The sequence below is a fragment of the Oryctolagus cuniculus genome, chromosome 19 (assembly GCF_051225735.1).
Source record: "Oryctolagus cuniculus isolate XC-2025 breed Fujian yellow rabbit chromosome 19, ASM5122573v1, whole genome shotgun sequence".
Lineage (NCBI taxonomy): Eukaryota > Metazoa > Chordata > Mammalia > Lagomorpha > Leporidae > Oryctolagus > Oryctolagus cuniculus.
The window spans coordinates 27,565,739-27,581,826 of record NC_142885.1 but is presented as its reverse complement, the minus strand read 5'-3'; the positions used below and the strand labels follow the sequence as shown (position 1 = coordinate 27,581,826).

Here is a 16,088-nt window from a genome sequence, read left to right as displayed (position 1 = left end):
ATGGCTCTTGCATTGTGTGCTTTTCAGAATATTGATTATTCTTTTATGAGAACTGAGCAGCACCACAGGACTAACTGTAGCACAAGCATTAAATACTAACTTCCAGATACTCAGACTTTGTTGTATGTCCACCACACATGGACTGAGATGGACAGGATGATGAGGTTAAGGTGGTAGGTGACCACAAAGGCACTCACCAGCAGCAGGATGGTCTGGGTGGCCTTTTACTCTGGGAAGGCTGCTGCGCAGAAGCGGCTCATGCTGCCCAGGTGCTGGGACCTCCTCTGAAGTCTAGACAAAAGAATCACCATGTGCATACTTGAAAACAGCATGACTCCTACAAGTAAGACATCCTTGGACGTGGATACTGTCATATTGGAATATAACCTCCTAATCATTTAATATATAATATTAAAGTACAGCTTAATTTCTCTCTATAAGAACAAGCATGTTATATCCAGGGACAAAGAACTGGTTTTCAGGCTTGAGCTATGAATACAAGATAGCATGCATTGCTTACACAAATTTGTGGTACATGTACATAATGCAAGTCATCCTACCCTCTTGGCACTGCTCATCAAGTTAATAGCAATTCTGACCTTCGGGCTCATACTATCTACCACACAAAAAGTTAAAAGTCTTCACTCTCCTTGTGGGAGCCAGTTAAGACCTAAAACACCTCCAGTGGCACCTTTCTCATGAATTCGACCTTAAGAATCATATGAAAGTACGTACCCATTTAACAATTTTTTTTCTTTTAATATCTAAATATTGCTCAATTACTCAGAAAGGTTTTCTCCTTTGAGACAAACTTTTGGTTTGCATAAGTGAAACCTTATAGAAAGTATATTTTAGAATTTCTGAGTGGGAAACATATTGAGAATGAAGTTTAAACTGCCATGCTGATCTTCAAGCAAGCCTCTAAAATCTCCACCCACTGTTTCGGCATCAGCTATACTTTTTTTAGTGTAAGTACCACCATTCAAGATTAATGTAATAAAACAAAGTAGGTATCATTGTTTTCTACTGAAAACTGCATGATATATTAATTCAAATAATACTTCATGAAAAGTTTACATATAAACATATATCCTCAGTCATAAACTAACCAGTTTTTCTTTATCCACTACCATTTCCACCTGTGAGATGGGCAATTCCTCCTCAGAGATGTAGAAATATTAAATTGTTGCTCTAAATTTTGTAGAGGAAGGATCAAATAGGAAGTTAAAAATGCAGTAACACAAAAGCATCTCATGGTCACACACAGAACAGTCACACACAAAAAGTCAAGACTAGTATAAAGGGGGAAAGCCAAATTATTATTACTTTAAAATTTATTTATAACCGATTTTGTTGGCATTAAAATTAGAGGCATCTTAAATTTGAATAATGCATATGTACCAAAAACAAGAAACTAAATTTGGTAGAAATAGGGAGAGGAGTTTTTCCAGTAATTATAGATTGGAAGGTAGAAATCAATTTAAATAAAGACAGACTCCATTGTTTACAATGATTGTGCCACAGATTTAATCTTCAGTAGTGCATTAGTAAACTAGTCACGTTTAGATCTCCACCTTGAGATTTGACAGCTGTTTACTGGCAAACTCTCAGTACCTTGAGCAAATAAACTGGTCTTCCATGTGCTTTAGCACCCTTAAAATTTTTCCATTATCTATAGAAAATATATAACATATAATATTATATATATGTATATATATACACAAATCACCTGCCATGTGGTCAGGGCAAAATACATACTTTCGTAACAAAACTATAATGTACCTCTCAAGTATGAACAATATACACATAATACATGGTACACAGTATTTACAAAATACAAAATATAATGCAAGCTGTTTATATATAGCTTTTTAAACTCATCTTTTGTACTCTTACACAGCAACAAGGCAGCTTTCCAAATCTGTACCAACTTCCAAGAGTCCAGGGAGTTGGGAAAAAACTATGTTTTACATATGTATTGAAATCTGAAATCTTAAGTTTGAATTTCAGCAGTGTTTTTTTTTTTTTTTTTTTTTTTTTGGACAGGCAGAGTGGACAGTGAGAGAGAGACAGAGAGAAAGGTCTTCCTTTGCCGTTGGTTCACCCTCCAATGGCTGTCGCAGCCGGCGCGCTGCGGCCGGTGCACCACGCTGATCCGATGGCAGGAGCCAGGAGCCAGGAGCCAGGTGCTTTTCCTGGTCTCCCATGGGGTGCAGGGCCCAAGCACTTGGGCCATCCTCCACTGCACTCCCTGGCCACAGCAGAGAGCTGGCCTGGAAGAGGGGCAACCGGGACAGAATCCGGCGCCCCAACCGGGACTAGAACCTGGTGTGCCGGCGCCGCTAGGTGGACGATTAGCCTAGTGAGCCGCGGTGCCGGCCTCAGCAGTGTTTTCAAGTGCACAGCCATTAGCTCCCCATTTTGGTTGGAATTTTCAACAGGGCTTCCCATCCAGTGACTAGGAGGCTCTGGAAGAACAGCAGGAGATGGTGGGTTACTAAATTTCATGCCAGCATAATTTTACTTTTGGCTCACGTCAGTTAGAAATGCTGATTTCTTCAAATGCATGTTTTTAATATTCGCTGTATTTTTAAAAGGCTTTTTTTTTTCCTGCTTCTGAATTCTATCAGATGAAACAGAGTCCTGCCATAAGTTACTTTCATTTCTTTTTTTGTAGGAGTCATCTTGGTTACTGGCAACTTAGGTTTGCTTTTCTGTTTATTTTTGGTTGTTCACTCACGTGTATACCATTAACAAGCTAGCCGTGGGAAAGGGTAACTTTCTCTGATTTTCCTATCTTTGATTTTAAAACCTCTTATCTGAGCGGGAGTTGGCCAGGTGCTGCGGGTCACAGCAGCCCAGGGACCAGGTTCACTCCCTCAGTTGGCTTGCCATCCCAGGAGCCAGGCATGAGACAGCGGCCTGGCCTGGGGCCTCCTGCGCCCTGCTCTGTCGTGCCACCCAGCTGGGTTGCCCTCCAGCCTCTGTTGGTGCTGTGATACTGGTGGAAGCGGCCAGACAGCTGACCAGCAGGCTGACCCATACCTTGTTTCACCACTTCTTCTGTACGGCCTGAAGGGTGCCTCCCCCATCACGGGGTGAAGGTGCCTTCCCCATCGCAGGGCTGCAGTTAGGCAGAGCTACTGGAGCGCGAGGTTGGGAGAATCACACAGGAGCTGTCTCCCCCTAGGAAGTGAGGGAGGAAGAGGGTCGGGGTCAGCACCCGGGAGTCCAGGATCCAGGGTAAAGGCGGCGGAGCTGTGGTCACCATCAGGAGGGTCCTGGAGTAACCGCTAGCAGAAAAGCCAAGCGGCGCAACCAGGCCATCCAGGATGAAGGGCTCCCGCTGCTGGACAGAGACAAAGGTCTGAGTGCTAGGAAGCAAGTGGCTCAGCAAGAAGAGGAAGAAGAGGGGGAGGAAGTGAAGCCAGTGTGATTCCAGGGCGGCGGTGGTGGCTTCTGCTGCGAGAGCCAGAAAGAAGTGCAGACCACGGGGACGGTGGCAGAGCAGCAACAGTGATTCATGTCTGACCACAAATGAATAAGATTCTTCTGTTTGGATAATTCCACAAAAACATGGCCCGTAACCAACACACTGTGAAATGAACAACAGATCATTGAAGAAACCAGAAGTTAAGTCTAAAACTATCTTGAAATAAACAAACAATATTGGAGACACAAAATCTCAAATCTTGGGAACACAGCAAAAGCAATAATAACAAATTTATAGTAAGAAGCAACTAGATTTTTAAAAGCAAAATTTTCAAATAAACAACCTAACAAAGCATCTCAAAAACCCTGAAAAGAACAAAACAAAAATTAGTAAAATAATAGAAATATCCATGATAGAAAAATAACACATGAAATAGAGTCTAAAAAATACAAATTTCCAGTGAAATGAAGAATTGTTTTCTTGAAAATATCAAGAAACACAACAAACTTGTGGCTGGAATGACCAAGATAAGAAAAGAAGAATGCAGGCCAGTGCGGGTCTGGGGTGTCTGGGACTGTGGGCCTGGTGGAGATGAACCCTGCAGCATGGGGTGGGGTCTGGGCCTGCTCGGTGCCAGGCTGCGCCCCCGCCTTCCTGACCCACTCTGACACCTTCTCTGAGCCTCATCCAACCCACGAATGGGGCCTGCCAGCGGGAGAGAGAGGACAAGACCCAGGCGAGGGCTCCCCAGCAGGACGAGGAGGAAGCGGCTGGGTATGGGTCCCTTCATTCCTTCATTTGATCATTCATCCGTCCTTTCCTGGAGCTCCCTGGGGTCAGTCACCAAGGCCATCACAGCCCCTGCCTTCATGGGTCAGACGCCAAGCGCTGAGGGGGAGGCTGGGATGGGGGAGGGGGAGGGGGGACATGACTCCCAGCAGACTGAGGTGGGTACGGAGGAGCTGGGCTGGGAGGGCCGTTCCTGGGGTCTGGTGACCAGGTGAGGGGGCGGCTGCTGAGAGCTGGGAGTCGGGGTGGGGGCGGCTGTTGAGAGCTGCTAGTTGAGGTGGCGGTGGTGTCCGACGCCTACTTTAGGGAGCTCTTTCTGGACACTAGAAGTCGAGGTGGAGGTGGGAAGCCACGTCAGTCACGGCACGGTGGCTCATGGCTTGTGCTGCGGCCAGGCTGGTGGCCGGCGTGGCCAGGGTCCAGGGATGACTCTGTGTAGCTGAGGCTGGGGTGTGTTGAGGGGGGAGCAGCTGCCTCTGCTATGGGCCCCACTCTTTCCAGGCCCTGCCCTGGAGGGGGCACCCATCACCTGGCCACATGTGGTGCAGATACTCGGCTGCCCAGAGGCCCTTGGTCTCAAACCAGGAGAGCAGACAGCTGGCCGGGTGTGGCCTCACCCTGTGCCCTGCTGGAGGAAATCAGAGACGAGTGCAGCCCCCACCCCAGCTCCTCTTGGCCAGAGCCCAGGGACAGCAAGGGCAGGGGGCAGGGGAATGACTGTGGCTCTGAGGCCTCGGGACTTCTCCCATGGGGCCTGGATGGGGTGAGGGTTTACAGGTCTGGATGAACCCTGAGGAAGCTGTGAAATCAGTGGCCTTGGCAGAGATGGAGGCAGGGAGACCAGGACTGAGGATGTGCCTGGCTGGGCCCAGCCAATCCCTCCTGGAAAGGCCCAGGAACTCAGCCACAGTGAGGGAGCAGAGACCTGGCCGTTGGGGGACTGAGGAATGTTCTTGGCTTCCTCTGGGCCTGTTGCACTGTGTCTTGTTTTCTGGGAAACAAATGCAGGGTTCCAAGCCCCTTCCCGCATGCACGGAGGCTGGTGTGTGTCAGCAGGCCCTCAAGGCCACAGAGCCCCCTGTGGCAACCCCAGCCCCTGGTGCCCCCACAAGTGCCCTTGACCGTGACCTAGGCCTGGTGCTGCCCTGCCCTGTGGCTCCTCCTGCTGCTGGCTCGGGCCCGGTGGGAGGTGGAGGTGGTAGCTGCCACTCCCGGGTCCTGGACTGATGGAGCCCCCGGTCCTGCCCCCTGAGTGGCCTCTCAGGAGTTCTTCATGCCCATGGCCCAAGGGTCCTACCCAGGATCCTCTGGGCTTCCTGGTCTGCCACTGTCTCTGCCTTACTTTCCCTGGACTTCTGACCCCTACCCAGCCTTGGGTCTCCCAGCTGGGCTTGAAGCCCCTCGTGACCCCTTCACCCCAGCCCCACCCTGCACCAGCTCGGCTCCAAGCTGGAAGCCCTTCCCTCCATGAGCATGCCTGCCTCTGCCCCGTGGCCATGCCTGCCTCTCCTCGGACATGGTCTCTCCTGCCCCGTGGTCTTTGCCCTCCCTAGCACCACCTGCCCAGGCCGCTTGGAGCTTCTTTCTAGCCGGGGGCTGCCTCTGTGCCTGCCTAGGGGACAGAGGGCCCAAGTGTTGACGCCACCTCCAGGAACTCCTGGGCCCTCAATGGGGTGGCTGAGCACAGGAGAGCCTGGGGTGAGGGAGAAACAGCACAGCACAGCCCGAGACCACCGCTCACTCATGGCTGACCAGTGGCCAGTTGCTCCTATGGCCACCACGGTGGGAGGGCCTGATCAAGGGTGGCCCTGGAAACCCAGAGCAGGTGAGGCTCCCCTGGCCCTCTCCTGGTGACCTGCTCTGCACTGGAGACCCCAGCTGGGAGTGGGCTGTTGGTGCCCAGTCTTCCCAAAGCCTGGGGGTCTCCTGGCCTCCATGAGTGTTAACAGCTCAGCCCCATGAATGCCTATGGCTCCAGGGGCTCCCGGCTGCCTGGCATCCTTGGAAGGCAGCGACTCTGAGGCTGATGGGGTGGGGCGGTGGGCCGAGGGCAGAGGGCTACTGCAGCGTGTGATGCCACAGGGTGACCACACATGGTTTTCGTCCGGGCCCACAGAACACCCAGCGCCAGGGCGACCTGTGTGCCCCCAGGACTGCCCCACTGCCCGATGCTGGCACAGAGGAGGAAGAGACACAAGGAGCGCTCTTTCTGTTCGGTTTTTCCATAGACCCCCAGGCTGTGCTAAAATAAATCCCTTCTCTGAAAAAAAAAGAAGAATGCAAAAAAATAATGTCAGAGATACAAAAGAATCTTGCAAAACTGATACCATAGAAAAACAAAGGACTATTAGGAACTATCATAAATAACTATAGAACATGGAAAACCTAAGATAAATAAATATATTTATTGACACATATAATATATCAAAATTGTACCATGAACAAATGGAATACTGGAGTGCACCAATGACTAGTAATAAAATTGAATCAGTAAATCAAACTTCCCAATGAATAAAAACCTAGGACTAGATGGTTTTGCTGCTGAATTCCACTAAAATTTTAGTGAATCGTCTTCTCAAACTTTTCCAAAAAGCAAGAATCCCCCTAAATCTATCTGAAGAGGTAATGTTACCCTAATACCAAAACCAGATAGGGAAACAACAACCAAAAAGGAAACTATAAACCAATGTGCAGAAATCTAAACAAGATATTAGCACATAGAGTATAACAGCACATTAAATTCTCATCCACCATGATCATGGAAATTTTTTCCAAGAAATGCAAGGATTACTCAACATATAAAATTCAGTAAGTGTAATGCATCAGAATAAAAGAATGAAAGATGAAAATCTTTTATAATCATTTCAATGGATGCAGAAAAAGCATCTGATAGTATTCTACCCCATTCATTATCCAAATCTCAAAGAAATTAAGTATGAGAGGATCATAGATCAATATAATAAATGCTAAACAAGTCTTGACATACCACAATAATATCATGCTAAATTGGAAAACACTGAAAATATTTTTTAACTATCTAGCACAAAAGAAGAATATATACTCTCATTGTTCTTAAAAATGTAGTGGAAATCTTAGCCAGAGAAATTAGGAAAAAATAAAAAAAGAGTTAAAAGACTGTATAAGTAGCAAAGAAATAACTCAAAATTTCCCTGTTTGCAGAAGATATGTTTCTGTCTATAGAAAGACCTACAAACTCCACCAAGAGACTATAAGACTTGACAAGAAATACAATAAAGTTACATGACACAAATTCAAGATACAAAAAGTAGTAGCATTTTATATACCAATAACAAACTTGTTGATAAAGAAATCATAGAAGTAGTATCATCCATAATAGCTGCTACAAAACAAAATGTTTAGTAATCAATTTAACCAAAGTTATGAATAAACTCTACAGGGAAAATTTCAAAATGTTGATGAAAAAAATCAAAGAAAAAAGAGATATGTCTCCCATGTTCAAGAATTGGAGAGTTTATATTATTAAAATGTTAACACCACCTAGAGTTGACATACACATTCAATCCCATCTCTGTCAAAATAACAATAGACTTCTTTACATAATGAGAAGAAGCACTTCCTAAAATTCATATGTAAACTCACAGGAACCTTAATAGACAAAACAATCTTGAGGAAAAAGAAAACCTCTGGCTGCATCCCTAATTTCCTAATGCATAACTTCAAAAAATACACACAAACACTTGCATATGTTTCTGCAGAACTACGTTTTTTATTACATGTACTCATTATTTAGTAGAGCATTAAGCCTTTGATTATAATGTAAATTTAAAATGTGAACTCAAAAATGCACATAGCTATCATGATGAAAACAGCATGTTTCTGGCATAAAAAGCAAACACATATAACAATGGAATGGGATAGAGATCTGAGAAATAAATACCCAAGTCTATAGCCAAGTAATAAATAGCAGGACTCCCATTAGCAAACACATACTTAGCATTTATTTGGCACCTACTACAGTCCTATTGTCTGCATTTTACAGGGCAGAAAACGGAGGCCCATAGAGGGGAGGAAACACTCTCAGAATTGTTTGCCACTCAGCCTGATGACAAAGCTGTCAATCAGGCTCTCTGCCTAGGCCGGCAATGGGGAAAGGAGATAACTAATTGGAAGGAACTCTTGTCCCAGCATTGCCACCTGTGACTTCAGGCACTCTCCCCTGCTCTATCTGAGCATCTGGTTTCTGTTTTTTCAAAAAGATATATTTAGTTTATTAAGGCAGAATAACAGAGGGGGCGGGGGCACAGACAGAGAGATCCTCCATTGGCTGCTTTATTCCCCAGTTGCCTGCAGCAGCTGGGGCTTGGGCAGGCTGAAGCCAGGAGCCTAGAACTCCACTGGATCTTCCATTGGATGCAAACACTTGGGCCATCATCCACTGCTTTCTGAGGTGCATTAGCAGGGAGCTGGACCAGAAGTGAAGACACCAGGACCAGAACCAGATGATCATGTGCTGTCTATACAAGGGGAGCACAGCACTGCTTACCCCTGAGGTCATGGTGAGACTCTGAAGACAATTTAACAGCACAGAGTTCAGTACAAGCAACCACTGCTATCTACTCCACCTGCTATATGCATGCAAAGCCTAACATGACTGGAGCTGTTCCCTCCAAAGGTCTTGTAAGTACTTAGAGCCCTGGAGAAGGAGGACATTGCCAGGGGAGAGGGATGGGGAAGCCGCTTTCACTTGGTGGGAGGTGCCACGGATAGACCAGCAGGGTGAAGAGGGGCCCTGGGGCTTCCTGGGAGGCCTCTGACTTCCAGCAGAGAGCAGAGTGAGGGGGTGGCAGCCCTTCTTACCAAACACTGGAGAGAGAAATTCTGTTCAGTTCCAGAGATGCCCTGAAAGGGGTCTGAGATGCCCTGAAAGGGTTCATGGGCAAACAGGCATCACTAGAATCATCCACACATTCACCCACCCACACATCTATTCATCACCCATCCAACTAACACCTATGCATCCATTCATCCATCCACCCATCCTTTCATCCACACACCCAGCCTTCTTTTCACCCATCCCTCCATCTATCCATCCATTCACACACATATCCATCTATCCTTCCATCCACATGCTCAACACAGACACTTGTTTGTCCATCTCGTAGATTCATTTCCTAGGCCTGTATGTCCCAGAAGTAGGTTGTGAAATCTAGTTAGGGGGTTGATCAGTATTTTTTAACAATATATACTTAAGCCTCAGGCACAGTGACAGAGAAAGGCAGAGAGAGAGAAATCTTCCATCCTTTGTTTACCCCTCCAAACGCTCCCAACAGCCTGGGCCAGGTTGAAAACAATCCAGCTGGGTCTCCCATAGGCATCCAGGGCTCTCCTATGGGTGCAGGAGCCCAAGCACTTAGGGTCATCTTACATTGCTTCCCAGGCACTTCAGCAGTAAGCGGGAGAGGAAGTGGAACTGGCCCTCACATAGGAGATGCTAAAGATGCAAAAAGCAGCTTAAACCCACGCTGTGCCACAAATGCCAGCCCCAGCAATTTTATTTAAAAATCAAACATACCAGAAGAGAAAACACCAGAAGCCAGCAGACACAGCAGATATGTATTTCTCCAACTTTTGATTCTGTTTTAGAAATAAGCAGTGTGAACAGTACTGTGACACAAACATGCTTCTTCCTAGAGGCCATGGACAGGACCACGGCCAAGGCTGCTGGATCTAAAGGCCAGTGGGAGAACAAGCATTGTGGAGCAAGGAGGGGGACAGTGGAGGATGGTCACAGTGTGAGACCTCCCTGGACACACTCGTGAGAATTCTGGGTTCAGGGCTGCACAGTCCCCAGAATGGCCCAGCCCATGTCTGTGCGTCACTGAAAGGCCACTTCCCCTTGTTCCCAGGGCCCACAAACACGCTCTCAGCGGTGGACGGGAGAGCAGTCAGACATTAGAGACCTCCTTTCCAGCTTCCAGACCTGAGCCCAGGAGATGACTTGAAACACAGCTGCAGGGTTTGTTAAGAAGGGCCCCACTCAGTCTGTGGTGAGCACTGACCCCCACCCACCCATCCAAGGTGAGCTTGACCCTGAGGTGCACTGGATAACAGAGTTGGTGGTGGCAGGACAAGGAGCAGAGCAGCCCCTCCTTCCCTGGCATGGATGCCTCCACATCAGAGCCCTTAACCCATCCTGGCCTCCTCTCCCTCCCTTGGCAGCAAACAAAAACAACTGAGACAATAAAAATGAAGGAAGAATGTTTCTCTAGCCTCTGTGCACCCATGCCACCATTGTTCCCAGCCCTCAGCATAAGGCCTCAGGCAGCCTTGGGTCCTATGCTGACATGGCAGCCGCCATGCCTGGTCATTGATGGGGATCAGGCATGGTGACTCACGCCAGAAAGAGGTGTGCCGCAGTGCCCCCCTCTCCCGCCAGCACTCCACCACAGCCTGCTCAGCTCACTTCTCACCCTCGCTGCTCAACTCACCTCTCATAGCCCATCTGCAGGAGGGGGCAAGGCGGGGACCGGACACTGGACTTGTACCTACAGGAACTGTCTGGTGTCTGCAGGTGCCAAGAGGAAATGCAAGAGAACAAGTTGCTGAGCAGGCCTCCTGGCTTTGCTGGCTAGAAGCCCTGAACACTGGGCAGACTATGTGTTCCCCGACAGCACCCCTCCCTGGCAGTCTGCATGCTACCACGCACCCCTTGCAAGCAGGTTGGCCCAAGGAGGAGGCCAGGGCCATGGAATCCCAAGGCCATCTTGGAGGACTCTCCCATTCCATCTTAGTCCCTGAGGCATAAGTTAGAGATGAGGGTTGTCTCCTTGGGCAGAGGACTTATAAGTTCTGGTGGCCTGCTCTGGGGCCTGGTGCATAAAGCTACAGCCTACCATCTAGCATCCATATGGGCGACAGTTCAAGTCCCAGCTGCTACATTTTGGATTCAGCTTTCTGCTGTAGTCTGGGAAAGCAAGAGTGATGGCCCAAATCCTTGGACCCCTGCACTCCTGTGGAAGATCTGAAAAAATCTCCTGGCTCTGAGCTTCAGATTGACCCAGCTGTGGCCACTGAGGCCATTTGCGGAGTGAACCAATGGATGGAAGACCCCTCTCTCTCTCTCTCTCTCTTTCTCTCTCTCTCACTGTCTACAACTCTACCTGTCAACATAAAAAAAAATAAATTAAAAAAAAAAATGTAAGTATCATTGTTACAGAGATCACCTGATAGCAAAACACTTTTAATTAATAAAATCAACCCACTGGTCTCAAACTGTTTTTCTTGTGTGAGAAAAACAAAGATCATCTGTTTTGCCACAAGTTGTAAAAAAATAAAAAACACCACTAGACAATGAATAAAAAACACTTTTAAATTACTTAAAAACGGCATGCAATCATTTTCATTCAATGGATGTTTTTCAAAACTTCATTCCTTTTAATATTTAAGGGAAAAAATTTCCCCTTAATTTCAAGTTCGTTCATACAGGTAATGAGAATTCACACCACATAAACATCTGCCATGTACAGATGGACACATAGATGAGAAATAGATTTTTAAAAATTCAGGTTATAACCTTTCCTAATTTGATAAGTCAAGTGTACTCCATGGAACCCTGCTGTGCATTGTAGGAGTAAAGATCACAAAACTTCCCTCACTGTATGCAGACACAGGTCCCTACCCCCACTAGTCAGATGCGACCTCCAGTAGTAACTCCCTATCCTAAGTGACAATAAAACCCTAAAGATTTATGAGTAAGTGTTCCTATTAAGACATGACTTTGATGCTACAAGCACATTATTAAGTCCATCTAATCCAAATTGCCACAGAGGTCTTTTAAAGCAATCACAATAATCTGGAAATATTCAACAACAAGAGTTATTCTTTTTCTCCAAGAAAAGGTTAAAGCATTAGTCATCTCTACTTTTCAAGCTACCTGAAATGGAATAATAAACATTTAAAAAATCATAATAAAAAGGAAAACTCCCTCCAATATGGATCTGCAAGAGGTAGAAATTTAAAGCAGTATACACTGTTTAAGTTCCATCAACCAGGGAACAAAATGGTGTTAATCCGAAATTACATTAATGTCTGCTGCTTACAATATTGAAGACACAGACCATGGGTAGTAACTTAGCCCTAAATTTCATATTCAAAATTTCCATATATTAATATCATTATGATAGTTTTCACTACTATATAATTGTTTTAACAAAAAAGTACTTGTTTTCATAATCCCAATAATCTAAAGACATTATTGGAAAAACCACACTGACAAACTCTATATCCACTTAGCTTATAATTATACATTTTAAATGGGCAGATTTTATTCTTATTTCCTCAGGTTCATAATATTACCTTTAAAAAAGCTTCTGTGCCTCACTTACAATATTGAGATCTCATACATTCCAAAGTGTTCCATTATGAGTATGTGTTCATCAAGTGTTCAGTTTAGTGTGTCTCAAAGTCTTAATTTCTCAGTTACCTGAATGCATCTTACTGAACTGTAATGCTATTAAATTTAGCATCATCTCATGTTACTTAGAGGTTAAGGAGTGAGAGTGACTGCAAATGGACACAAGTCTTCTTTATAGGGAATGAAAAAGTTCAAATAAGACTGTAATGAGAACTGTACAACCACAGATTTACAAAAAGGTCATTGAATTATACACTTAAAAACGATGAATTTTATGATATACAAATTACATCTCAAAAAGTTTCTCCTCAAAAGCATAATTCAATTATCTAACAGGGAGAATTCTTGGCATAAAATAATATTCTGATTAGTGTATATAAATAAAGTTTGGAATTCTCTAGAACAAAAAATAACAATCATTATCTGGCAATTATATATATGTATATTATAGAATATTTTACTTGTTGTTTAAATGTTTTATATACTTTCTGCACTGAATGTGTGACATTCGTAAAACAAAAACGGTATTTTAATTAAAATAATGAGTGATTCATTAAATAACCCTGCAGTATGTGATGTGGGAAAAGTCAGGTAGACAGTTCATGAGCTGGAGGCCACACCTCCCCCACACCCATGCAGCACTGTCAACACACCTGTCAATCCAATGACCCCACCCCAGGATGTACCTTCTCTTACCTAGGATCTGGGGGTAGTACTATGTAACCACTCCTCTTTTCAAAACTCATAAAAAAACCTTATAAATGGAGGGGGCTCTCTCTCCCTCTCTCTCTCTGTCCCTTCATGGCCCATGGCAAGCAGGGTATGGAAGTCCCTCTTTACGATTCCTGGCCCACTCTCCCTAAACAAAGCCCTCATACCCTTGTGTATTCATCTCACTCCACAGATAAACCTTATCACACTGCACACAGTGTCTGTGCCTGTACTTAAAATTCTTCTCTAAGTAAAAGGCAAGATGCTGGAAGAGGAAATTTAGCCCTATCCTAGTCCACAAAACATGGAAGGCCTTTTAAAATAAGACAGACAAAATGCAAGTCTAAAGCACCCTGCTAAGTTTTCCATATAAAATATGTTGTGTCCTTTTCCAATTAGGATTGGTGATAACCCAGGCTGTTGACCTAAGCCAGGACTGGCCCTCACATTTTCACTTTCACCTGAATATTATTTAGAAACAGGTTTGAGCCAAATTTGAGAAATCAAGGTAAGTACTATTTTAATAGCTTAACTTTTATTTCCTTTAGCACACAGCCACAAACAATATCAGACCCCCATGAGAACCACGAACAAGAACTGAGAGAGGCTGCCTGTCATGGATAGAGTCTGTCCCATTCCCTTTGGGGCTATTCTGACTTCAAGCCCTGCTGTATCTTCTGATACTTCAATTTCATACCTAGGAGAGTCCAGTTCTGGGGTGCTTCTTCCATACAAAAACACTTAACTAGAATCCAACACCACTGTGTTGTCAACACTGTTGTGTTTTGTTGCTTACTATTTATGCTGAAGTATTCTTTTGTGGAAATATTATTTTCCTTTTGTAATAGTGATAAAATGCATCCTAATTAGAAAAAAAGCCCTGTGTGATTTCACTGGTTTCAAACTTGCTTTCAGTCTTGTTTCATACATAGAAATGCTAAATTTTTATGATTGTACTGTACGTGCTTAAAAGTCACCTTTCTTACTACTACAAACTATGGAATATGTAGTTAAAATGGTCTGCTATACAAATCATCTGTGTCCTTACTGACACTTCATCTGAACATTATATTCACTCTTGAGCAGAATGTAAAAATTTCCCATTCTGCTTGTGTACTGTTTTCCTCACCAACTTTTGTCATTTTTTCTTTGTATATTTTGCAGCCAATAATATGAGATACATACATTTTACATTTTTAGGTACATTGTTACATCAAGGATTTAGCTTCTCCAAAACTGATTTTATTTTTCTGAATTGAGCTGAGATAAAATGGAGTCCTATGGTGATGTAATCATGCCACAGGGAAGGCATGAGCTTCTGTTTGGCAGATGATTGAGGATATACGAATTCTGTGAACTCGAAATCCAGTATACATTTGAGATTACCTACCAAAATCTCAATCTCAAGGAAAGCCAGGATATTTCTTGTCCAGCACTGTTTTATGGGTACCTCTTAGAATTCCAATCAGATCCTACAGGTTTTACTAGGAATCAACCCTACTGGGAGATACTGCACTCACTTGGTTTTTTTGCAATGCCAAATACTTCTCTTATTTTAAACATTTATTAATTATTTTTAGTTGAAAGTCAGATTTACATAGAGAGAGAAGGAGAGAGGTCTTCCATCCGCAGGTTCACTTCCCAATTGGCTGCAACAGCCAGAGTTGTGCCAAATAAAGCCAGGAGCCAAGCACAAACTCTGGGTTTCCCACGCAGGTGCAGGGACCCAAGGACTTGGACCATCTTCTACTGCTTTCCCAGGCCATATCAGAGAGCTGGACAGGAAAGTGGAGCAGCTCGGTCTTGAACTGGCACCCATGTGTGATGCCAGCACTGCAGGTGGTGGTGGCTTAACCCACTACACCACAGCACCAGCCCGCAAATATTTCTCAATCTACTTACTGAGTTTATGTTTTCAAGGCAAAGGCAAAAATGGAAAAACAAGCTTCACGTCTTTCTCCAAAGTGAGGTACTTTACAATTTGTGTGGGTGAGTATGTGACACCGTGGTTAAGCTGCTACTATGAATGTCTATCTCCTATATCGCAGTGCTGGTTCATATCCCAGATACTCTGTTTCTGACCCAGCTTCACACTAACTGCAAGCCCTGGAAGGTTGTGGTCCTGACACAAGACTCACATACTTGTGTTCTGCCATCTCCGTGGGAAACTCCAGGCTCCTGGCCTTGTCCTCTATCAGCCCAGTTATTGCAGGCATCTTGGCAGTGAACCATCAGATGGAGGAGCTCTCTCTTTCTCTCTCTTTTCTTTAAAGTATGCACATGTGCTCTGCAGATCACATAAGTAAAAATAAGCACTAAAATGTTTTCATAATCATAATAAAGATCTCACAAATGTATGGATATCAAAATTTTCTGAACCAAATTAAAGCTATTTCTTAATTACATCTTTCACATACTACTGAAATACATTCAAGCAACAGGCACAACCTTAGATTCTCAGGATCTTATATTCAATCGCTCTTTAATATTTTGATTTACATGTCGCATATTTTAATAAAAAATTATGGCTGGAATCAGTCATTCCACATCCCTATGCCCATTTTAATGGAAAGAAGATGTCAAGCATCTTTTGACCAATTTTGATATTTTTCAAGATTGATTTCCTTATTTGAAAGGCAGAGAAACAGAGAGAAAGAGGCAGAGAGAAAAAGCGAGAGAGAGAGAGAAAGCGAGCGAGTGAGAGAGAGAGAGAAAAAAAAAGTTTTCCATCTGCTGGTTCACTCCCAGACAGCCGCCATG

General features: G+C 44.5%; 1 pseudogene; it reads right to left on the bottom strand.

The window, feature by feature from the left end:
* Window positions 1-224: 224 nt before the first annotated feature.
* On the bottom strand, window positions 225-15,544 carry LOC138847068 (proline-rich nuclear receptor coactivator 1-like; annotated as a pseudogene).
* Between the last annotated feature and the right edge of the window lie 544 nt (window positions 15,545-16,088).